Here is a 25345-nt window from a genome sequence, read left to right as displayed (position 1 = left end):
TAAATGTGGCACCGGGCCTGCACATGCAGATGAAGGAACGAACATGGGCGCATATGCACTCACCAGGCTTATCTTTGGCCTTTCCACATCATTCTAATTTATGACTGTCGCATGTTAAGTCAAAATGCAGTCTCAGGTTTTTTTTTAAGAGAATAAAAGTCACTGCTTTAAATACATACTGTTCTACTTTTGTTGATGTTGTGTTAAAAAAGTAGGGCTCCAGAAGAATTCCTCTCTGTTGTGACTAATATCCGCAATCTCCTCATCTCTCAGTCACACGCAGATGCTATGGCCTCTCGTATCTTGCATATCAGCAGGGAACTGCTCTCTCTCTCTCTCTCTCTCTCTCTCTCTCTCTGGATTCACGTTGTTCTCTTGCATACAAATATTCACATCACATACTGGACTATGAAAAAGCATTTACCCCTGAAATAATGTCATTGCTTCTAATTTATTTTATTTTATTTTTTATTTTTTTGTCACATTTACATGGTTCATTGTCTTGAATTTTAATATCAGAAAAATAAAACCAAAGTAAATACAAAAAGCAATTTTCAATAGATTTAATTTATTAATAATAAAACATATTCAGGCTAACCTGTTCCTATGTGAAAAAGTAAATGCACCTCATTGTTAAACCTGAACTTTAACAGACATGTACAATGCAACATCGATACAGGTCCTGTCTGACAACATGAAGTAGGCTTCAAGATTACAAAAGGCATTAATTCAATTCAATTCAGTTTATCTATGTCACAATAAATGTCATATTCATAAAAAAAAAATAAGTTCAATTCAATTACACGTACATTCCAACTGGCCCAAGTTATCAAGCATTATGGTAAACAACATCTAAGGTTCTAAAGGCTTCACTGACCTTCAGTGAAGCCAAGGTAAATGGTCATATGGTGTAAAACTAGCATAGCTTTTCAGATAGGATCCAGGAAGTCTAGAGTGAAACATCCTTGCGGTAGTGTGATGGTCTTGGTCTGTCTTACTGCCTCTAGAACTTGTTGACTTGGAACCATGAATTCTGTTTTCTACCAAAACATATTGAAGAAGAATATCTGGCCATCGATTTGCAACCTTAAGCTCAACACTAAGAACACCAAAGTTATGGAAAAAGATCCAAAGCACACCAGTGAGTCCACTTCTAAATGGTTAAAAAATAATAAAATAATTAAAAATAGAGTATCAAAGTCCAGACTTATGTCAGACTGGAATGATTGATCTTAAATAGGCCCTTCTTGCTAAAAAAAAATAAATAAATAAAAAACCTCCAATTGTGCTGAAATTCAAGAACTGTACAAACAAGAAGGGATCAAAGGATCCTTTGTTAGCTATTGCAAACACTTGACGGCAGCCATTGCTCCCATCAATAACAACTAGTTATTAGATTTGGATGAAACATAATTTGAAACATGTTTTTTGCATGTTTTCAGGTTGTCTTTAATACAAAAATGAGTTTGCTGCTCTGAAAAAAAAGAAGACAAAGACAAAGAAAAAGAAAAAAAAAGAAATCTCAGAGGGGGCAAACGCTTTGTTTACATTACTGCATTACACATGTCATTGGAGCTCAGGAGATGCTGTTCCTATTCATTGGACTGTTGTATGTTTGCAGGTGGGGAGTGACCCGCTTTTGAAATAAGTTCAAGGTTTTGAGAAACATTTACGGAACAGGAAGATGTCAGTTCTCCAGTGTATAATGAGCGGCGAAACGGAGAATAGGAGGAGCAGAGGGAGCGAGGGGATGAGAGGAAGACTGCAGGAAGGGAGGCCTAAAATATGCATGTCATCATGCGCATGGGGTTGACTGATAGATTTATGTGAAGGCATGACTTGATGGGCGCGCACAAGGCAGGTCTCTAATTGAGCTCCGCTGCCAATCACAAGCCAACTCGCGCGGTGTCTGAGAGCAGTTATTGTGTACGTTTATTTGCGGCACTACATTCTCCCGCTGAAAGCATTAAGCAAACACACAGAAGTCTGTGTCTTTCATCATCTGAGCGAAACTGTTCTCTCCTTGTTGCAATTAGCTTGGTTTCAAACGGAAAAGAAAAGCAAGATCAAGCAGGAGACCCAACAGACGAGCTGTGCGTGGTGTGCAGCAATTATATTCAACTTTCAAGAATAGTCTGTGTATCATTTATGCTATCACAACAAAGAGAAACATTTTTACTTTCAATCTTCTCAAACCACTGTTGCATATTTATAATGCCGTCTCCCACGTCTTGCATTTGGCTTCTTTTTATCTCGTCCTAAAACATGAATATTCAAAGCAGCTGGAGAAGAAGCCTGTAGATTTAATGATACAGAAACCATTTTCTGCGAGGAGTTTCGTGTATTAATCATCTCCGAAACACAAAGTTAAGTGAATCACTGCTTGAGTTCTGATTCGTCATGATAATGTTTATCTGGTATTGCAAATAAAGGAAGCATCTTATGTATGTTTATTATCTTCCACATTGGGGATTTCAGGTGTTCAAATAATTTAAACAGTCCCACGTGTTTACGGTCAATCAGCTTTTCTAAAACTTCATTTGCAAATGCTTTCAGCAGACCTTTCAGGACTACCCAAAACAATCTCTTATCCCACACCGATGGGATATTCTTAACGTTCCCGGACATTAAGAATATGAATGTTTCATGCTCAAGGGAAGTTGTCTGAAGGTCTATAGATACATGTCACATGTTCTTGTATACAAATGAGTTTGTTTTGCTGATACAAAAAGCCAGAAAGCTTGAAAGTAAGCATTAAGCATCAATGTTAACTTCGAATGTGAACTCTCTTTATTCAGTGAAAGGTTTACATGTTTGCAAACTCGTGGACAGCTTTCCCCTGAATACCTGGAGTTGTTACAGATGCTAATGGAGGCTAAAGGTTTTGTTTATGCAAGCAAATGTATCTTAGTACTTTTGACAAAATAATATGACTTTTCACATAAGTTGAACACCTTCCTTTGAAGATGGTCTCACATCTACATATCTGTTTCCCATACCAGGGAAAAGAGTAACTCACAGAAGAGACACTTTTCCAATCAATACCTCTCTTTCCTCCATTCGACATAAAACAATCATTTTGCTCTTTCAGTGTTTCTGCTCTTCGGTTTGCAGGTCGAGAGCTGCTGGAAGTGCAGATGCAAGGCAGCTCACACAGGAGTTATATCAGTGTCTGCCACATAACCACAATCCTTTATTACCTCCCTTCTTTCTGTCCCTCCCACTCTTTCCCTCTCTATCTCTCTCACTTTTTCTCTCTCATGAATAAACATCTCTTACATTCACTCCATAAGGGCATGAAATGGCCACACAACCCCTGGCACACGCAGGAGTAATGCTGCAATCATTATTCCACTGCAGTGGTCCCACACAAGCATATTTCACCAATCATGTGGCTCTCTCCCCTGGCTTTTGTTTGGATGACTTAAACAAATGATGTGGCAGCGAGGAGGGCCCAAGTAGCACAGCCCGTCCCGTTAACACAGCAACCGTTGACACACACACACACACACACACGTGCGCGCCCACGCACACACGCAGGCACACACTGCAACATTTGCATAAGAGCAAGCTCAAGTGGTACGCCGGCAGTTCCAACAGGGGTCCACGGATTTTTCCCTCCCTTTTTGGTGTGTGTTATTTTTAGTTCTCCCTGGTCTCCTCCTTCCTTTCATCCTGTTCCTCCCAAACTGCTCTGCTCACCAGAACTGCCAGCTCCGCTTTTCTCTGAGGTTTAGAGTTTAAAAGGGAAGGAATGAAAGATGCACATAAGCCACGGAGCTTGGCTTGGCTTTCAGCAATAGAGTATGGAGGACGTCTGTTTGGCAGAGCTCTTAAACACATGCAGAACAATGATGGCATCTAAGAATGAATCCAGTAACAAATGACTAAGACCTGACGCTGAATAGGCCGATATTCAGACCTACAAGTTCCCTGTGTGCAATAGAATGAATGATTCTAATCTGGTATACGTTACCTTGTAGTTTCACTCCTTGAACTTTGATGCTTTGTCCGATGCCAACCACAGCATTCTTGCAACATACTTTGGGTTATTCTTATTCTTACATTGTCTTCTTGCCGCTTATGCTGGGGAATTTTATTATAGCATGACATGACAGGCAGATGTTACCTCATAATAAAATTTCCCACCACAAAGTGGTGGCTCTCATTTCATGTGTCTGATATTAAATAAACCTGACTGAGTGATTTTCACCTACCAGTAAAAACCATGCATCCTTCCTGTTCCATTTCACCAACATGTTCTAATTTCCATTCTTTTATCACATAAAAACTCTCATTCATGTTTTAGGTTGTAGAATTACAGAATTTTCAAAAGTTTAAGAGGTTTGAATATTTTTGCATGTATGTAACTGAGGGGAATATCAAAGCCTTCTAGGAAAAATAAATCTTGGACATTTTATAGCATTTTGTCAAATAGCACCAGTTGGAAATATTAGTTAGAGCTTCTGATTAAGGGGCGACATAACAGGATGATGATGATAATTATTTCAGTTTCCCCCTCTTATGCTGATAATATCTAAAACAACAACAAAAAAGAAGCTCATTAAGACAAACTAACTGAATTGAATTTATTTGATGAAAGCACCACTGAGAGCAATATTGGCACTTTACGACTGCAGTCAAGTATTATCAAAGAGGATAAGAACACAGGAAAGTCAAGAACTTATTTCCATTTTGGTCCTCCCCATGTAAAAAAAACAAAAAACAAAAAACAACCCCAGCAAGTTTAATCATCATGAGGAGCCGCTGCACCGCCCTTTTATTTGTCTGTCTTATTCTATAGTTCTCCTGTTACTGTTCCGTACATTTACCTGATCTCACATTTCTGTAATCACAGGATATAAATGTGAAAGAAATATATGTGATTTTATTTATTTATTTTCTTTTACTTTTTAAAAAAGTTCTATCTGAATTCCATCAATTTTGCTCCCAGTTAACTTTCGGCCATCTTACAGTGAGGCTGAATCTCACAGAAATATATCTATATATATATATATATATATATATATAGATATATATATAAAACAACATCCAGCATCTTCACAATCTTCTGCTTTGTGCGTTTTTGCATCTCAGCATGCATGTCCATGCATGTGCAGACGCAGCAGCAAGTCTGCTGAGTCCTTGGGTGGGTGTGGCACACTGCTCAAAGGTTGTCTCCATGGTGATAGATGTGGGTCATCTCCATGACGATGGATAGGAGCCGATGCTGGCCGCCAAGGTCGTGGACCAAGGACAAGACGAGAGTGATTGCAGCCACCCAGACAGGAAATCGAAGAGAAGCACTTCGAGGGTGGGGAGTTGGTGAAAAAAGGTGCAATTTCACAAGCCAAATTACTTCTGGGATGGAGGAGAGAAAAATATCACAGCAATAACAGCACCGGGGATGTGAGGACAAGGAAGCAGTGGGAGGAGGCAGAGGTAGCAGCAAGGAGGAGGGAAGGAGGGAGGTAGGTTCCAAACAAAAGCTCAATTATCAAAGTCATCAAACATGTATGCTGAGATAAGCAAACAGAGTGACACCCTATTACCCTGAGCGAATAAACTTCCTCTCACTTGGAGGAAATCTCTGAAGTATCTACCAGAGTGGGGCTGTGATTTTCTGTGTGCTTTATCAAGCTCGCTTTATTCCTGAGACCAACGCTGACTGTGACTAGAGAATATTGATTAGGTTGAGCAACGTGCTCTGCTGCAGTCCTACAGATTTCTTTATTGCATTTTCAGTTCTCACTCGTTGCTCCTGACCTGGCCTCTGTGTTAGTAGAGCCACAGCGCATCAAGAACACCACGTGAAAACGGCGGTAGCCTAAAATTTCCGCCTCGTTTTAACTCAGCAGATTTTTCTCATGCGTGTGTGTGTGTATGTGTCGAAGCAGACAGTTATAGTATGAGTCAAAAGTTTACATACTCTCATTAGAGGCTTGGATGTGTTAATTTTGTGATTTGAAGGATGCATTTTAGCAATGTATTTTTCCATGTAAGCTGCTGATACAGGATACAATTGCAATGATTTTTAAAAACATAAATTTGATGCTGAATCTTGAATGTGGTCTGGAATTCCTATAATCTACTGCAGCTATATTTACATGGATTTTATAAAATAAAGTAATTTATTTCATAGCACTTCTGTGATCATTGCCCCTTTGCTCTTAGCTAAACACCCCTTTGCTTCCAACCTATTACTAGAGTTATTAAAAACCTGTCATGTTTCTGTTTGCCCACAGTCTGCTAATTTAGAGAATTTTACACACATATGTTAAAATGCAGGGACTTGGGGGTAACAAGCACATGCATATAAATACCTAATGAATACGGCTCTGATGGAGAATGCACACACACTCTAACCCTCTTTTCAACATCAAATCATCTGGGCCTCTCAGCTTATTCGAGAGTGTGATGGAACAGGAGGGTGCCAATGGAGCTGGGAAATGAGAGCAGGAACTTTCAGCATGTGAGTGTGTGTGCATGCGTGGGTGCGTGCATGCACGATGTGTGCGCCTGTGTGCGAATGTGTGAACTGCGGTTATGTTGTTAGCAGAAACAGGGGATTCACCTCCCGATAATCTCTCACTAATCACCTAATCTTCCATCTCTCAGGTGAACAGGCAGGAAAGGAGTACTTGACAAAAATAGGAGCCTAACAATGTTAAACTCACGGAAACACCAATGCACAAACATGCGGGTTGTGTATAAATATGTGTGTGTGTGTGTGGGGGTGTGTGTGTGCGTGTGTGTGCGTGTGTGTGTGTGTGTATGTGTGTGCGTGTGCGCGCGTGAGTGCGGGTGTGTGCGTGTGTGTGTGCGTGTGTGTGTGTGTGTGTGTGTGTGTGTGTGTGTGTGTGTGTGTGTGTGTGTGTGTTCATGTGCATAGAGGTGCAAATTAATAAGTCCAAAAAAAGGAGAACTAACCACTTGGCCTCTGCCAGACCCAAATCTTTTAACACAGATATACAAATTTTCACACAAAAAAAATGTATACCCCATCCTTCTGTTTCCATAGCAACTGAGTGTAGAGCTGTGAGTATATGAGGCAGCAGGCGGCAGGGAAAATCACTGAAGTGAGAGGCGTAGCGGTCTGTCACCTCAGCCTCCCCAGAGAGACATCACCTCATACTGTACTACTGTACTCTCTTCCTTTTTGCCTCTATCGCTTTTTTTTATCGGAATTTAGGGGGATACTCATAAATGCACACGTCTCCATCAGGTCTCCAGTCCTTTGTAGGGCAGAAAAGGCTAAAACGTGGGTCGTTTCAGCATAAAACACAGTCATTCTAAAGCACCGTGAAGGGCTGCCGCCATCTTTGCCACCACCCCTCTCCTGTTATGGGGGGTGGAAGCTGGTGGCAGCCGCTGTAGGCCAGTCCGTCCTTGGGTTCAGTAAAGGCTTTGCAGCAGCATGCACCATGTGACCTTAATTCTCCCCTGCGCCTGCCTCTGCCGCACTCGGCCAATCGGGATGAAGGATGAACGGACCTGGTATGTTGTGCATATTTGTGCGTCCTTACACCGAGGCAGCGTGTTTGTCGAGAGAGTTTGTCGCTCACTATAATGGGTAGATTAAGTGAGATAAACGGGACTGTTCGAGTGCGTGTGTGCGTGTGTGTGTGCGTGTGTGTGTGCGTGTTCATGTGTCAGCTTGTGTTTTTAAAGAGGGGGTTGATATTATGAATCAACAGCAGCAGAAAAAGGACTCACCCTGACACGTGTCACACATTTACACGGCCTCATTCATCCACCCCCCAGCCCCCCAAAAAAGCCGTCTTGCTCCTTCCCCCTCACCCACAAGCAGACCTCAACCTCAACCAGGCTCAGCTGGTGGTTTGGGGAGGAGGAAGGGTGAACAGGAAGATGGAGGGATGGATGGATTTGGGGATGTGGGGCTGCATCAGCCATTTCTTATTGGTTGCTTCATTTTCCCAAGATGGAAAAATATGAATAAAATGAAGCGGTGTATAAATGTAATACTGCATGTGCGCATTGGGGGTGGAGGTCGGCATGAGTGTGTGTATGTGGGGGCGTCAATTAGATATGGAGATCAGACAGCTTAAGCAAGTCTGGCGGTTTCCATCGGTTTGCACCCGCCCAGTGAGACCCGCAGAGCTTTGTGTGGGAGCGCATGTGCGTTTCTTTGTGTCTGTGACGTAGCAGATGCAGCACTTTGCCTTATAAGAGCCCCCGATGTTGTTGGTGACCTCTGACCTTAACTAACTAAACCTTGATCCTGGCAGAAGGCAAATTATTTGCCAAACAAAAGAAAGACAAGACCGCAGCCGTGAAGCCGGGCCCGCTCACTCTGACCTGCAGCCCTGCTGTCCTGACCCAAACTGGATACGAAGCCAAACACAGCTCAACCAGCAACTCGTCCGGACATTCTCACACAACCAAACAGACGCCGCTCCACGACATTCATCTGTCTAAACAGCAGAAAATCATCGACCCATCCACTTGAGACATTTGAGCTGTTTTAAGATATTTAAGATACAAGATTAATCTGTTGAGGTTGCACATGCTGCCTCACTGTTTTTCCAAAATAAGAACAAAAATGCATGAAGCATAATTAGCAGCGACACAGATTGGCAAATTGGCCTTCAGCAGATGGGAATATTGGCAAAACGGGGAAACTCTGATTTGCTTGTCCGTCATTTTACAACACAAACAATTCATTCACATACAGTCAGACAATGGAAGACACAAATTGGGACGTGTCAAAAGAAATATTTATAAATATTATTCATCAGATTCATTTTTCTCTTTTTTTCAGTGATGTCATTCTGTAGCATTATTTCATATATTCAGCTGGTATGTGTTTGGCAGAATATGGTCTTTTTTTCCTGCATCTAGAATGTAAAGTATTCACTTTAGAGCATGTATATCTGGGTAGGTTTCTGTCTGAGTCATGTAAAGTAAATGTCTGGCCCTTGAACTGCATTTGTGTCCTCAACAGATGGTGTGTGTGTGTGTGTGCGTGTGTGTGTGTGTGTGTGTGTGCGTGTGTGTGTGTGTGTGTGGGTGCGTGTGTGTGTGTGTGTGTGTGCGTGTGTGTGTGTATGTTCCCTACAAAAGTCTGGCAGAAGCACCTTGTCTCTCTGTGGTGCATCATGCCAACTGCTTTCAGCACCTTCCAGTTTGACCTGCTCTTGCTGTCATTTCCTGACTTTCAGTATATTTGAAACACAATGCAGAGCTATGGAAGATTTACTTTCTGTTTATAGCAGTCAAGTTAAAAAGCATATTGTTTTACAGGAAATAGTGCATGATGCTATTATGCATTTATTTTACATTTTGTGTACTTCTTCAGGGGCCCATGGTGGTAGTTTTGAGCACAAACCCCTTGGATCTTTCTCAGATTTTCTAACCTTTCCCAAAAATCTCAGAGTGTTTATGAGATTGCATGTGATAGGCCGACACGACGTAATACGTAATTGTAAATTTAAATGAAAGTGATGCTGTCATGTAAAGGTGACATGGGGGGCCAAAATGCAGAGAGAAGGCAGGAGGTGGAAATTAACTTCTACTAAAAGAAATTAGGAACAAATATAAAACAAAAGCTGGTAATATTATGGTTTTCTGAACATACTGTGTTGGTGACAAAGTTTTATCTAGCTTCAAAAATTTGACCAGACAAACTGAAAGAGAATGTTAGTATGTAGTGTGAAGTAGAGAGCTGCAATTAATGAAATAAGTCATCCACCATAGCAAAAGCTGGACTTTTGTGCAGAAGCAGGACGTGTTATATAAACAATTATCTATGTCAGGTTAAGTGGAGAATGCTCTTTATTTACTGTTTTATAGTGATGAAGATAATCTTCTTATAATGGACTGATAAAATAAATCTCTAAAATAAAAACAACTTTAATATCACATTTAAGGTGGAACAGGACGGAAAATGAGGCTGATCCTTTAATTGAATTTGCTCAATGAGATTTTATAACTGTTCTAACGAAACCCCTAAAAGGTTTGACATTTCCAGATCAGCTTTTCCTGTATAGCCAAGTGGCTATACGAGAAGAAAATAGATTACAAGTAGCATAAACTATACAGACAATCAGAGTGCTTACATACTCAATAAAAATGTGTTAAAGTAGATAAAAAATAAAAAATTAAGGGAATCGCGATATTCTTAGTATCCCCATGGGACAATTTGCTTTACAGCCAGCAGAAAAAGCATTCTCCTATGGTACATACAGTGAGTGCAATAAAAACCACCATAGTATAGACATAAAAAAACACATTCTCAGAGACCGACACACACAACACTCAACTAGAAGTGTTTAAAAGGATGGTAAAAGCAGGGAAAAATAAATTCTTAAATCTGTTGGTCCTGCAGTTTTTTTTACAGCAGATCTGCGTCCTGATGGTAAAACAGAAAACTCTGTGAACTGCAGGTGGTTTTCTTGACCGATCTGTGTTTGAGGAGAGTGGAGATGTGTGTTACGGGCCATGGAACTTTATTCTGCAAAGACTGAAAACGTGATGACGTTATTTTTCTGTGTCAATAACTCATTAAATAAAAGAAAAATATATACAGATTCAATAAAACAACTGTAAAACAATGTTTAAAATGGCAGTAAACAATAAAATGTCTTAATTTAGGATAAAAGTACATATATTGGTGAGATTTCTTGCATACAGCGCCTATTTTTGTACCCAGATATTTGTATTCCTCCTCAGCTTCAACTGTCTGATTATTAATGTGCACAAGACAGATGGCATATTTATTTTTCCTAAAATCAATAGTAATTTCTTTGATTTTACTGACATTTACCTCTAAAAAGAAAGCATAACTTACACTAGTTTGTTGGTGAAAAGTAGCCAACAAGACAAACCCTTTCATCCAACTGAAAAAGGGTTAGAGTCTGAGACAACACTAAAATGTATGTTTGAAATGTATGTGTTTGTTAGACAACAAATGCAAATCGATTTTCTTTTCATAATCCACTTCTCAGAACAGACCAAACAATTTATGTGGTATCAGCGAGAGCTCATGGGAACAGATAAGAAAGTAAGTGTCAAGTGAATATTTTTCTGGGGCGACACTAGACTGTAGTTATTAGCTGTGTTGTTACTGTTGCTGCTGGAAAAGCTTTCTAAATGCACGTTCTCACAAATGAACTGCAACATTTTTAAGGTTTAAAATGTTGGGGGTAAAGAAAAAAAAATCTGACAGTGATCAAAGAAAGCTGTATTGGCTCTGCAAGACGTTATTTTGTGAAATTGCACCACACAGCTTTGTTTTCTGGCTTCTCTGTATGCAGACCTTGTCTCAGGGCTCCCAGGGTGTTGTTGCTGCTGAAGTGGAAGCAGTGGGGTGGGTGACAGGGCAGCATCCATGCTCAGACAGACACTGCCTCTCCTGGGCTGCCACTACCAGCGCTCCTTGCTTTTAAAGAAGACACGCTGATGAGCCCTGTCTTGGAGTGCCACCGCCGCCCCACGGTGTCTCTGTCGAAGCCGTAAAGAATGTGTTTTGCAATCAGATATGCAGTGTGGTCGGAAAAGATGCTATATATGTGGCAATTTATGTACAGAATACTCTAAGCAACAGGATTTAATTAACAGTTTGAAACATCAAGTGGTATTTCTTAGCTTTATCTTACTAAATTCAGGCTAAACATTTATGCATTCTGTTTTTATTACACATTTCTATATTCCACATTACAGACCAGATATGTCTGTTTGTAACGATGATCATCCTCTCCAAGACGTTCCATGAATGAGAGACGGAGCTGAAGGTGATGTGAGATGAGGCAGCAGCAGCGAATGACTTTAGGGTCAATGGGAAGAACGTAGCAATGAGTTCAGGGGTGTCGGGCCATGGCATTGCCTCCTATTAATGACATCACAGAGGAAAAAAAACAGGAGACAATGAGCAACACTCATTAACCTCTGGCTTGGGTGTAAGTCAACAATAGTTAATACAAAATCTGTAATTTTCTTTTTCACTTTGCCTTGGTAGTTAATGCATCACAAAGGGGAAGTAGTCTTTTATTCATGAAAACTGCTATTAAAAACAACTCAAAGATTGCAAATTAGTTATACTTATATAAAATGACTTGCCCAAAAAGTAAGAAAACTTTTTTTTAGATTATCACAATTTTGTGGTAAGAAAAAAGAGAAAAAAATCTTAGAAAATAGGGGTTGGGGGGGAAACTGTTTATTTCCTCCTATCTCTGAGAGCTCAGTGCAGGGGGGATTTATAAGTGAAACCATTTTCCCAAAGCTCACATCTTCACTCTTAGGAACTGAAATCTGCCCACTAAGATGTCAGAGTTCACCCCCACACAGCTGTGTTTAACAGAGAGTACGTTCAGAGTTTAGCAGTGGAGAGGTGAGAGCGACATGTCTGCAGTCAATCTCAACCCCTGGGCACTGGTTATGCCAGAGTAACAAACACAACCATATTGACTGACTTGCAAGAAATGCTCTTTGAAGAACGGGATGCCATCTTACAGCAATGTGTGACCAACTGGATGTGTTGTATCTTCAGGAAACTCCTGAGTTTGTTTTCACAAAAGCTGCAGACTCAAGAAAGTTGGGCGATACTCTGTCTCTTCATCTCACGCTCCACCTATTTTGGATGAAAGATGGAAGATTCTGTCCCACAGCATCACACTACTTCCACCAAATGCTGTGTGGCAATTGCAGAGAATTTGAGAAGTTTTGTCACGGGTGCAACACACATACTCAACTATGGTGCTTAGCCTACAAGCACATTTTCTTTACAAATGTGACAAAATATAAAGAGAAACAAGCAGCCTTTCCAAAAGTATAAGCTATTTTACCAAAAAGCTGTTGCAACAAAGAAATTGTCAATCAAACAGAAATTTCTTTACGTTTTGCGTTCAGTTTATTATCATCATGATTGTACTTTACAGATACATTTTGATTCAAATTTTCCAATATATTATTATCTGATAGTAGAACAATGGAATGGTCCAAGCATGAAAATGACATAATTTTTTTTTTCAAAAAGCAGCTTTTGTTCTCACATATTTTATAATTTTACCATAATTAAACTCTATCTCAAAGTACCATTCCACAGATACTGCTATGAACATTTTCCCCAGGTTTGGGTTTAGGGAACTGCGTGTCTTTTGCCCTTGCAGGGCTGTGTGGTCCAAAAGATGGACAGCTGCCATCTCTCTGTGGTTGTCTATAGGAAACAGTACATGTTGCGCGTCATTCGGAAAGGTAACACATACGGCAGTATGCTCCTGCCATCTGTCACTATAGCGCCTCACACATCGGCACACACAAAGGAGAGGCAGACTGCAGGGAAAGCTACAAGGCCCATGCCTGCTATTGTCCTTCAAGCTGGGGGTGAATTCAGGGCCCCTTGTTGTCAGCCCTTGATGGACTGACATAGCCGGGCTAACGGAAGGATTTTTCTTCATGCATGCAAAAAGAATGCTGACATTATAAATCTCAAGAAAAATGAAGTCTCCTACTCTAAACTCTTTTTGCTTTTATTTCATATGCACCCACATGAGTGCAGTTTTCTGTCCAGTGCACCATCCTGCTGATAAGGTCCTGGACTTGGAGGACAGGGTCGATTTTCCATTATAAAGTTTTATAACAAAGATAAAGTGTCACAACAGTCAATGTATCACTTAAGGCTGTCACAAAGTCAAGTAAAAACTTTCTTCTTTGTCCATTTTTTTATTTATTTTTTTCCAAAAATATTCTCCTTTATCCTCCTGAACACAGCAGGACTCCAAAATGTCCAAACAAGAAGGAATGAAAAATGAATGAGCAGAATATAGTAGGATCTGTCAAACAAGGAAGAGGGTTTGGCAAAGAAGATCCAAGAAAACGTTTGTAGTGTTACACATATTGGTCCTCTGACATTAATGCAGAATGAAACAATTGCTGTTATATAGTTAAGAACAATTTGACAGGTGTAACAGTTTTTTCTGTGCTGCAAAACAACAAGTAAACATTTGTTCTTATTTTTAAAGCAGACAGACATGAGAATTTCTTCATCCCTTGATGCACCTCTTTTGATAATGTTTCCTTTGGAGGAACACCAGCTGCCTTTAAGACCAGCTGTAGGTAAATATTTTATATTTATCATTCTAGGTCCGCTCAGCTTTAAAACTCCAACTTTCTAAACGAGCAGATTTGTGTTGCAGCCCCATTTAAATCCTAGAAGACCCAATGGCAGCTTCTCTGCAAACCTTTCTCAATGACCAACAATATCTATTCATCCTCTAATAGGCTGTACATATGACAGTAAATACAAATCATTCATGTTGCAAAGCCATTTTTACCGCCATTGTTTTTCATTCACTTTGTATGTCTTTCTGCTTTTAGGGCTGTCCAAGCAGAGTCATCTGTGTGTATTTGCATCTGTGTGGTTTGGAAAAAAAAAACTTTTTATTTTTTAAAGAGTTTAAGTCTTTAAACTTAAACTCTTAAATGTAGAAAAAGCCTTTAAAACATAGAATGTAAAGCTGCTATGTTTGTTATAAGTCAACTTTACAAAATGGCTGGATGAGAGTTCAACCAATTTTTCTTGAAAGAATTGGTGTCTGGTTTGTTGGCCTTGTCTACAAACCTTTTACACAGTTTTTCTATAGAACTCAGGTCAAAGCTTTGTGAAAACCACTTCACTTCCACTTTTTTATACTTTAGTTGCAGTGTGCCTGATGCTACATGTCCACTTTTAAGACCTATTTGTGTCTCAGCTTTCACTTCTTGACTTGTGCCTTGAGACGTTGCTTTAATATTTCTATATAATGTTCATCTCTTTTTTTTATCATATCTAATTTTTTTTAATTGCACCACACAACAAGATACTGCCATAGGTCCATAACAAATGTAGCAAAGGTCATTATAACCAAACACTTCAATTTTAGTTTCATCAGAACACAGGACATGATTACAAAAATTAAGATCTGTGACCCTGACTGAATTTGCTAAATGTAATATTTCTTTTTAACCTACTTTTAATCCACTCTTCCTAGGGTCAGCCAACATCTTCATAAGGTCTTTTGGTTTTCTTTTGGAGTTGATACATTTTGCAATTCATTTCTGGTGGATAAAACTCCTATCTCCCTCCTGAATGGTTTTAGTGGAAGCCCATAGAAAAGTGACAAAAAAAACCAAAAGGAATACAAAAAAAACAACTTACAGTGACTAAAACTACTGCTGTCAAAGTCTAAAGAAAAATGTTGAAAGATTATCAGAAAACCAAGCCTCATTGGTTATTACAGAAGTGACGTTGCTGCAGCAGTTCTCCACAGGAATGGGTTTTATTGCAGTCTTCAAAGTGGTTACACCTTTCAATAGCTTTCGCACAATTTCTATTAACAGCCAGAACTCTGTACATTTTGAGAAAAGGCTGAAAGAGACTTTTATTATTCCTCTAGCTGTTTTTGAAATAAATAAAAAAAACTTTTTCTTTTTCTCAAATCCACATCATTCTTGTACCTTCCAATTTCTAAGGAGCCAGAGTTTATTTATTTATTTCTGACATATCATCACAGAGAAGATGCCTGCAGTCATTCATGATCACAAGCACGACGTTGAGAGGCCGCAGTAAAAGCAACTTGACATTTTACGGGCCGGTACATTAAGATTCAATATCATTGAGTGCATTCTTTATGATTTCACATGCATTCATGGCACATAGTATGTCTTTCATTTCTACAGTTTTAGAATAATAAAGCAAACTCAGTAACTCAGTAAATCAAATCGCAAATTTACACGAGTTGAGAGTCATTGGCAAATGTATGTACATTTCTGACTCAAACCCAAAGTCCAAAGGTTCAAACTTACCTTCTCGTTTCTGTATGTGGTGTTTGTGAGCGGATTTACTCTAGGAAATGTTTGATCAGAGATAATTATACATCAGTAAGATCCATGTTTGATCCTGTTTCTGTGGCTCAGATTAATTAGCAAGCCAGGCAGATCTCTCCATAGACGAAGAAGAGGAAACTGAGCGTGCATTAAAATAAACTCATAAACAATAGGGTGTGTACACCCTCATCAAAAATCCACATTAAGCATGTGCAGAGGGAATAAAACAGAGTTCACAGAGGCTTTTGAAGAGGTTTTTAATCTATGTATGACAAAGAAGTGAAGTGGGAACAAACTAGACAACAACTTTGGGCTTGTATAACATCCAATTATGAGAGGTGAGGGCAAGTGTGGTGCTCTCCCGAGGATGATCTGTGGGATTACTTGACCATGGGCCTCTTTCCCAGCCTGCAGGAAGAGTCTGTTAGCAGCTGGGTAATCTTCCCTGGGTAAAACAGGTGGATAACAACATGTCAGAGCAGAATGTCTACTCATCCTGGTTTCTGCTGCTTTTTTTTCTGCTCTCTTTCTCTGTGTCCAGCTTAGAAAAATTTCCATATGACAACCTTGAGAAAGAATTAAGAACAATAAGGCTAAACGTGCATATAAATCATCTTAATTTTAGTAAATTTCCTAAATCTCCCCATATCTTGAAATGTGTGATGTAATCTTTCCTTTGCATGGAAATTTTCCCCGTTATGGGACAACAAATAAAGGAATTTCTATTTCTATCTAAAGAAATTTGTTATGCAGTGTTCAGTTTTGATACATTTCACTATATTGCCAAAATATTCACCTTCATGCATCCTATTTTTATTGGTTGCACCTTCGACTCTTCTGTGGAAGCTTCCTACAAGGTTTTGAAGTGTGTTTGTGCGAATTTTCTTTAATCTAGCTGGTTGGCCTTGGAAACCCATTGCATGACGCTCTTTGTGCATCGTTCTTGAGAGAATCTGAAACTTGCAGAAAGCTGGACACCTCAGCATCCATCTGTGTCAGAGTTGTTTTCAATCACTTCTACTTTATCTCAGTCAACTGAGACATTTAGTAGCAAGAAATTTTTTAAAAGATTCTTAAAAGCAAAACAGGCATCACATTTTGCTGCCAATCTCAAATTTATTGAGCTCCTGAGAGTAAACTATTCTTTCCCAAATGTTTATAGAGGCAGCCTTTAAACTGCAGAACCTTTCGAAGACTTTTTTTATGATCTTGGAACAGACTATTTTACAGACATGGTACGCCCCGAGTTACAAAGTGGCCCACGCCCAAGTCCATCTATCCAGTATGTTGGATTAGTATGCGGAGGCCATTGGGCTACACTGACAGTGAGGCCTTTGAGAGCAGCAGTGCCATGAATTCTTTAGCTTGAGTGTTCATGCACCCTTACTGTCATCACGCCTGAGAGGACAAGTCTGGTCAACGGCAGACAAGATGACACATACACACGCACACACGCGCACGCACACGCACACACACACACACGCACCCACATACACGCACACACACCCCCACACACACACCCACACACACACACTCACACACGCACACACACACACACCCGCACACACACACACACACACACACAGATACAGGCATATATATATCTGATTTACCCACTTTAACCAGTTTTCACAGAGTTAACTGATGGTCCCTGTGGCAAACACTAGCCTGTCCTAACCATCTTATCAGCTCACACAACACATTCCCTTCTGAGTTACACAACAGGAGCCGAGCATGCCCATGTATAGCTCACAAACACACACGCAGACACACACACACTCACAAATCTGAGGGAATTTTCAATCTCTTCTTCTCTCTTTCGCTCTCCCTCTGCCTGTGGAGAACGATGGCAGGAATCAGGGAGAAGAGCGGGGTTGCTAAGCAACGGGTTGTGGTTGCCATGGTGAATTTAAGTGGAACAGCTGGTCCAATCAGCATAAAGTGTGGGCAGGCGGGTGCAGAGCCAGCAAGGCTCATGCCAACACAGACAGGCAGGACAGAGAGGCTGCTGAGGCATGCAGGATGGAGAGGAGAACTGAGCAGAGGAGAACAAAGTAGGCTAATGGGCAAAAAAAGTGATAAAAGTGCTCTAAAATTGGATGATAGAAAAAAAAATAGCACAGGAAGTCAAAAACACAGGAGAAAGGCTTAATGGGAAAAAAAATTGCCTAGTCAAATGGAAAGAGTCAAAGCAGAAGATCAGGGGGAGAAAAAAAGATGAGAGCAGGACTAAAATAGGTTTTGAGTCTATTTTAAGATGTAGATTTGGAGAGATGGGAGGAAGTCAGAGAGCCATTCACTCAAAGATTTTTCTTCCCATAAGACTAACAACAAATGGAGCATCAAATGAACCTCACAGAATGTACCTTAGGTCTGCTCGAGACGGCAGCAAATGACATCTAATGCAGAAACCCAACTAATCAAAAACAAATAGAGAAGGAAAACATTTGAAGCCACAACAGAGACTGTAAAACGAGGGAAACAACGCAGGCACCATTAGAGGCGGCTAATGACGAAGTGGTGATGAGATGCTAATAATGATAATAGGGTGGGAAAATGTGAGGATGTGGGGGATTTCTGATTAATGGAGCATTTGTTAAAAGATTAAAAAACACTGTGGCTCTGGGAGGCTGAGAAGTGAGAAGGGTGAGAAGTTTTCCTAAAGGGCCTAAAGTTTTCAGTGAAGTGTCGTCAGCCACCAACATTACGATACCTTGTAAAAGACTTAACACCCTTTAACTTTTTTCCCCAAACATCAATGTATTTTACTGAGATTTTAGATGCAAAGTAATACACAACCATGAAGTCGAAAGACAGGAGTCACATTATTAGTGAAAACCTATTTAAACATATAAACAGTCTGGCATAACTTCTAACCGACTGAGACATGGTGGGTTAATCAGAGAAGCAGCCAAGAGGCCCGTTGTAACTCTGAAAGAGCTGCAGACTCCGTTTGGAGGTGACAGCTGCAGTGCAGCGCTCTACAAATCAGTTTTGTTTTTTTGTTTTTATGGAGAAACAATGGGCAGAAAAGTTAGAGAAGACGTGTTTTTGCCTCTCGTGACAACCCAACGAGGACACACAGGAAACATGTGGACAGAGGTCCTTCTGGGACTGAAGCTAAACTTTTTGATCTACATGCAAAAAGTTTAGCTTGTGTGGTGGTAAATAAACACAGCAAATGACCCTGAATGGACCATCCTCAGTGTGAAACATGGTAGAGCCAGCATTATGTTGTGGGAATGTCTTCCTTCAGCAGGCACAAAGAAACAAAGATGAATGGAGCTGAGTACTGGGCAATCCTGGAAAAAAAACATCTTAAAAGAGGCAAAAGACTTTAAATAGGGAAAAAAATATTTTCCATTTATACAATCACGGTAAATATAGAGACTTTTTTTGTGATCATGTGTTAAAATGGCCCTGAAAAGGTATGCTCAAAAATTCTCAATCCTGACTGACCTTCAGCTGTTTTGCATTGAAGAATGGACAGCAAAGAAACACACCCTTAAAGGTTTGCAGCTATAATTTCACCAATACTTTACAAACCATTGACTCAAGGGAGCCTGGATAGACATGTACATCACTCTTTTTTAGATTTGTTGTAAAAACATTGAAAACTATGTATCATCTTGTTTGTTTTTTTATTATGTGCTCCTTTGTGTTAAACTGTAACTCACAGTCCCAATGAAATACAATGAAGTCTGCTATATTGTGACTACAGTGCATGTAGAAATCCAGATTTTATGTTTCAGCTTTATTTCAAACTATATTAATGTCTTTCCTCAAAACTCTACACTCAAATACCCCCGTTACAACAATGTTGAAACAGTTTTTGAGAATAGAATAGAAAACCAAGAAATCACATTTACGTGAGTTTTCACAGCTACTTTGCTGATCCACCCTTGGCAGAAATTCCAGCCTCAAGTATTTTCAAACACGATGCCACCAGCTTAGCTCACCTATCTTTAGTCAGTTTGACCCATTCTTCTTTGCAGTACTTCATCCATCTGGTTGGATGGGAAGCATCTGAGCAGCCATTTTCAAACCTCTCCAGAGATGTTCGGAATCAAGTCTGGACTCTGGCTTGGTCTTTCCAGGATGTTCCCAGAACGGTTCTGAAGCCACTCCTTTCAGATCTTGACTCTGATCTTGACTCAAAAATGCTCTGGTTTTTATCTGGGATGTTTTTGTACATTGCTGCATTCATCTTTCCCTCTATCCTGACCAGTCTGCCTCTTTCTGCTGCTGCAAATCATCCCCATAGCATGATGTTCCCAATACCATGCTTCACTGTAGGGATGATCTTGGCCTGGCGGTGACCTTTGTCTAGCAAGGCCAGAGAATTTTGTTTCTCCTCCAGGTGCCTTTTGCTAAACTTCAGATGGGCTGTCATGTACCTTTTACTACGGTGTGGCTTTCATCTGGCCACTCTACCATTCAGGCCTGATTGGTGGTTGTCCTTCTGGAATGTTCTTGTTTCCCACAGAGAAATGCTGGAGGTCTGAAAGGCTGAACATCAAGTTTGTCGTCACCTCCCTGACTAGAAAGAGTCCCTGTTCCAAACTTCTTTGATTCATGTATGTTGGAGACCAATGAGCTCATTGGGACCTTCAAAGCAGCCAAAGTTTTCTGTAACTTTCCCCAGATTTGTACCTCAAAAAATTAATCCTGTTTCTAACATTTTTGCACTCTGACCTGCACTTTCAACTCTGAGAGCTTAGACAGACTTTCCAAATCTATTTTAATTCACTCAATTTACCACAGCTGGATTCCATTTAAGTTGTAGGCGCTTCTCAAATATGATCAATGGAAACTGTTCAAGCAAAGGCTGTGAATGCTTATGTAAATGTAATTTCTTGGTTTTCTTTACTTTTACTAAATTGGCAAAACACTCAAAAACTTTGTCGTAATGGCGCATTTGTGTGTAGAATTTTAATTAAATTAATTAATTTTATACTGGTTTTAAAAAGGCTTTTATGTTACTAAAAGTGGGAAAAGTGAAGTGCTTTGAATACTTTCCAGATGCATTGTAATTCTAAAAGGAGGCATTGATACTTTAAATATTTTCAAAGTGAGGGTTGTAGACATAAAATATATATGAAGCTAAGAAAAACGTGCAGCTTGCGTCATGCTGTCATTGCTGCTGCTACAGTGTATTTCATGAAAGGCGTATCGTATTTAAGAAATTGTATTACAAGAAAAAAATAAAACAAGAATTCACTGGACTCCACATAAGCCGAAAGACTCCAACAAGAGTTATAGCACCTATCAGTAAGACCTGGCAGGTGTCCCTGGAGTCAGTTATTTCAGATTTTGCTTATCTGGTCAGTGTTCAGGAAAAGGTCCATTTCCAGGTGCTCAGCGGACAGCTCTGCGTCTTGTCTGATACTTTTATCAGTTATTGGTTTCGCCGTTTATCAGGTGGCCGAGATTGAAGCCCGAGCAAACACCCTGACACGTGCATCCGCGCAGGAAAGATCTAAAATGTAAGAGTCAGTCTGGAAGGATGTGTGCGTGTGCGTGTGTGAGTGCGTGTGTGTGTGTAGATCCATGCTGGCACATATTTACAGCAGTGTGCAAACTGTGAAAGTGGCCTTATCACTACTAAACAACACATAAACAGCAGATGATTCTGAACCAGCTTCTGTCTTTTACTTATCCAAAGGGGGTGGAGGGCTTAGACACATTCAGGCTGCACTAGTCATGGTAGCCAGTTGTGGTTCCTTCTTAAAACGGACAAATTATTTGGTGGCAATCATATTGGGGAATATTAGTATATTTTATTAGAATTAAAACTGAATGTAAATGTAAAATAATAATAATAATAATAATAATAATAATAATAATAATAATAATAATAATAATAATAATAATAGGAACTTTTTTTAGGTCGCTACATGATGAAAAGGCGGTTTCATGTCCGTCCAGCTCCTGAGATACCCGTTCCACACAAAGACCTCACTCTGTCACACCTTCTTCTTGTCACTCAAACAAAGAGTGCTGGGAGGCATGGTTTCCAGGGCGACCGAAAGGCACCTTTCCTTGACGACAGTTCAGAATGCGGTGATGGAGGACATTAGCTTGCACCTCAGGTGTAGCAATGCTGAAGGTTGGAGTTTGTACCGCAAACAGAGCTGAGCAGAAGCAAGAGCAAGTGTGATGCATTTTCGCGAGAAGAACTAAAAATACAACAAAGGAAAAAAATGGCACAAACAACAATAAAGTCACAGTTCTTTGATGAACTTGGCAGTCTTTTTTTCTTCTTTTTTTTAGTTTTGAGGTTTGTTGTTATCCTCCAGAGCTCGATGTGATAGAAGACCTATTGGGAGTTAAGCTCACTCTCTGGGTATCTGCTAGCAGTGATAAATGAACTAAGCCGCTTCGCACTTATAGTGTGAATTAAAATTTCACACACACCCTCTCTCAAAAGACCCCCTTGCACACTGTCCTAAATATGAAATACCACAGTCCACAATCCCACCCCCTCCCCAAGGCATTCAAAATCATCTTCAAAGAAGCCCTCAATCAGCTTAATACATTTTACATCATGCACAGACATATACAGTTACATATGGTCATAGCTTCTCAAAAAAAACACTGGGCTTCATAGAACACAGGCCACAGCGGAAAATGGGAAGACTAACGGATTTTTGTGATGCTCTCAGTGAAGGCCGGAACCGTGAAATTCATGATCAGGAGACTCGGGGTAAAGCCGAGTGCATGGAGTGAGAACACAAGGCCAGAAGGCACAGAATCTGAAGAAAACCCACACATAATGATAGGGAAAACAGAAAAGGAGAAGAAAATAGGAGTAGTTTGCAGGTGTATTTGTTTGTGTTAGGGAAAGCGAGACCAAGATAGAGTGCACAGAGAATTGAGTGCAGTTAGCAGTGTTTCCCCCTCGGCTGAGGCATTAACAAGCCTATAATGGACCCTCTTAAAAAGCCGACCAGGATCTCCTCCAAAACTAACTGATTTAGAGTGGCCAGGGCCCCCATGGGCAGTGGCCAAGTCCTCCCCCACCACCGCCAGCACCGAGTTCCCTGCCTCCCGCCTCCTCCGTTCCCTCCCCAGCACGGCTACAGCAAGCCCCCGGTGGCAGGCGGCACAGACACACATTGTGTTTGTCTACTGAACCACAAGCAATAGCAGTTTATAACACAATAAAACACCATGAGGAGGCATTAATTGGATATAATAGCCCGGGAATGATTTAGATGATTTAACACCTTTTCTCTGAGTTGAGTGCATAAAAGAGGGGAGAAAATAGGAAGAGAGTAATAAAAGGAAATTAAAGACAGACTTGCGCATCTTTTCCAACTTTTGATATCAGGCTACTTCAAGTCCACACACACACACACACACACATTTATAAATACAAACAGAAATATAGCAAATAACTATATTTTGTACTTTGAAGTCAATCACGTGCAAGTTGGCGTAAATGCAATAGGTCAAATTTATTTAAATACATAAAAACAGCTGTGATGGCTGACTATATTTACAGATGTTACCTAAAGAAAACCATCCATTTAATCAACAGCATATGAAATAAATCTATGACTGTAATTTGTTAATTTCAGAAACTTTGAGTATATATAGGTAAGGTAAGGAGATCTAGTCGAAAAAAAGCAAGTACAGACATTCTGCAATAAATATAAGAATAACACAAGATTCTTGCTGCAATTTGCACCCAAGACCAGTTTGCTAACCCTCTTAGCATTATTTCTACTCACCTTATCTCTTTCCGGCCCTCTCTTCCTCACGTCTCGGGCTTTTCACAGCTGTAAAGGGAGCGAGGGGTGGGGTAGGGTGTGAGGCCTCGTACATATGTACATAATTGGCACTTTACTGTCATATCAAATTCATATCAGCCCAGGGTCTCGGGTTGAGAAGAACAATGAGGGCCAGACAAAAGCGCGACTCCATGCTCTGAGAGTCGCCCTGATAACCGAGGTGTAGGCCGGTCAATAAAACCAATCATCTCTAATCTTCTTACGGGGGACGAAACAGTTCTCCCCCTCAGATTCTCCACACTGCTGCAGCAGAACACACTTTACTATACAGGGTTGCATCACCAAGGACCAGACAGAACAGCTGAATTATTACCCCACGACTGCAACAACCATCTACAGCTTTATCATTTGGTCTGATTTTGGTAACATTTGACAGACTCGTGGCATGGCTTTAGTAAGTTCACCAAAAACATTGAGAAAACGCAAAATGATCACTCAGTTGTGTCCTGGTTGTTTTTCTTGTTTGCATGTGGCCTCAACAACAACAAAAAATAAATTACAGTGAAAATACTAAAAGAAATATGCTATAGGGTGTATCTGACTGCCGGTTCAAATTTGGCACTAAATTAAAGAGCTACTTCACTGTTTTAATGAATCCTTAACACAATGGTTCATTTGTAGTTCAATATCTCAAACGTTCACACAAGTTATAATAAAAATAATACAAGATTATTCAGAGTCGAGTGCATTGAATTTAACACGCACATGTTAAATATGCACGCACTCACGTTGGTGAGTGCGTTTGGGTGAATGTGACGCTAGAATAAAACACTTTAAGTCCATTTACTATTGTGTGCATTCAAAAAGACTCCTGGTAGAAATTCAATGAAAATAGTTACTGTATCAAACCATAATATAGGCCTGAATACCTAACATATCACACTATATGCAAACATTTTCACCACATAATTTTTTTACATAACATTGCAACTTGTATTTTGTTAGATTTTACTAAAGGTATTTTCCTCATATGTTTGTAATCGTTTTTTAAAAAGGACTACGTGCTCCATAAAATCTTTGCTTCTGAGAAAGAGCATATAGGAACTGGTAGAAGACAAGAATACGATGTGATGCAGCAGTTTTGCATAAAAGTGTCAACTCTGGTACAGATCTCAGAAATGTGTGTATCAAAAAATATACATTTGGCTTCATGAGGTTAAAGATGTTGCTCAAGCAGAAGACTGGAAGTGAAAATGGCATAAGAACTACCGTTAAAGGTCAATGGCAGGTAGATTACATAGATGAAATACATCTGGACTTGCAATTTGCAACTTGAAAATTATTTCTATAAACAGTTTAATATTTGTCTTTTAGGAAGTCTTACTGACTTTTGTCAGATTTTTTTTTGTTTGATAGGTGGGCTTCAGATTTAGTCTCCTAATTTACACAAACAAACAAAGATATCAATGTGCCATAGACTACAGAAAAAACCAGCTTCTTGACTAACTCTGGCAGCGGCGGTTCTTTATATTAGAAATATGGTTCAACACCCAGGTGGCATTCTGTCATGTGCAATATATTAAAAAGTAAAAAATAAAAAGTAAAGAAGGTCTGTCTGTGACAAGCCAAACCATTTTTTGTTGTTTTTTTTATTATGAGAAATATATGTCCAGCTTAGTGTTGCTGAAGTTGGTATCTGATTTGAAATGCCTATTTGGTTCTAAATTCGATTCATAAGTCATTTTGTCTAATTTCAGGGAATCAAGAATGCTTCTGATCATCTCTTG

The 25345-nt window shown here is 39.9% G+C and overlaps 1 long non-coding RNA gene across 1 annotated transcript; it reads right to left on the bottom strand.

The window, feature by feature from the left end:
* Nucleotides 1-562: 562 nt before the first annotated feature.
* On the bottom strand, nucleotides 563-24512 carry LOC103467497 (uncharacterized). The gene is made up of 3 exons (XR_534082.3): nucleotides 23559-24512; nucleotides 11685-11848; nucleotides 563-11463 (listed from the first exon to the last, which is right to left on the bottom strand). It is a non-coding gene; the product is annotated as an uncharacterized LOC103467497 (long non-coding RNA).
* Between the last annotated feature and the right edge of the window lie 833 nt (nucleotides 24513-25345).

The sequence above is a fragment of the Poecilia reticulata genome, chromosome 7 (genome assembly GCF_904066995.2).
Source record: "Poecilia reticulata chromosome 7, P_reticulata-male-v2, whole genome shotgun sequence".
Lineage (NCBI taxonomy): Eukaryota > Metazoa > Chordata > Actinopteri > Cyprinodontiformes > Poeciliidae > Poecilia > Poecilia reticulata.
This window is presented reverse-complemented; position numbering and strand designations above follow the sequence as displayed.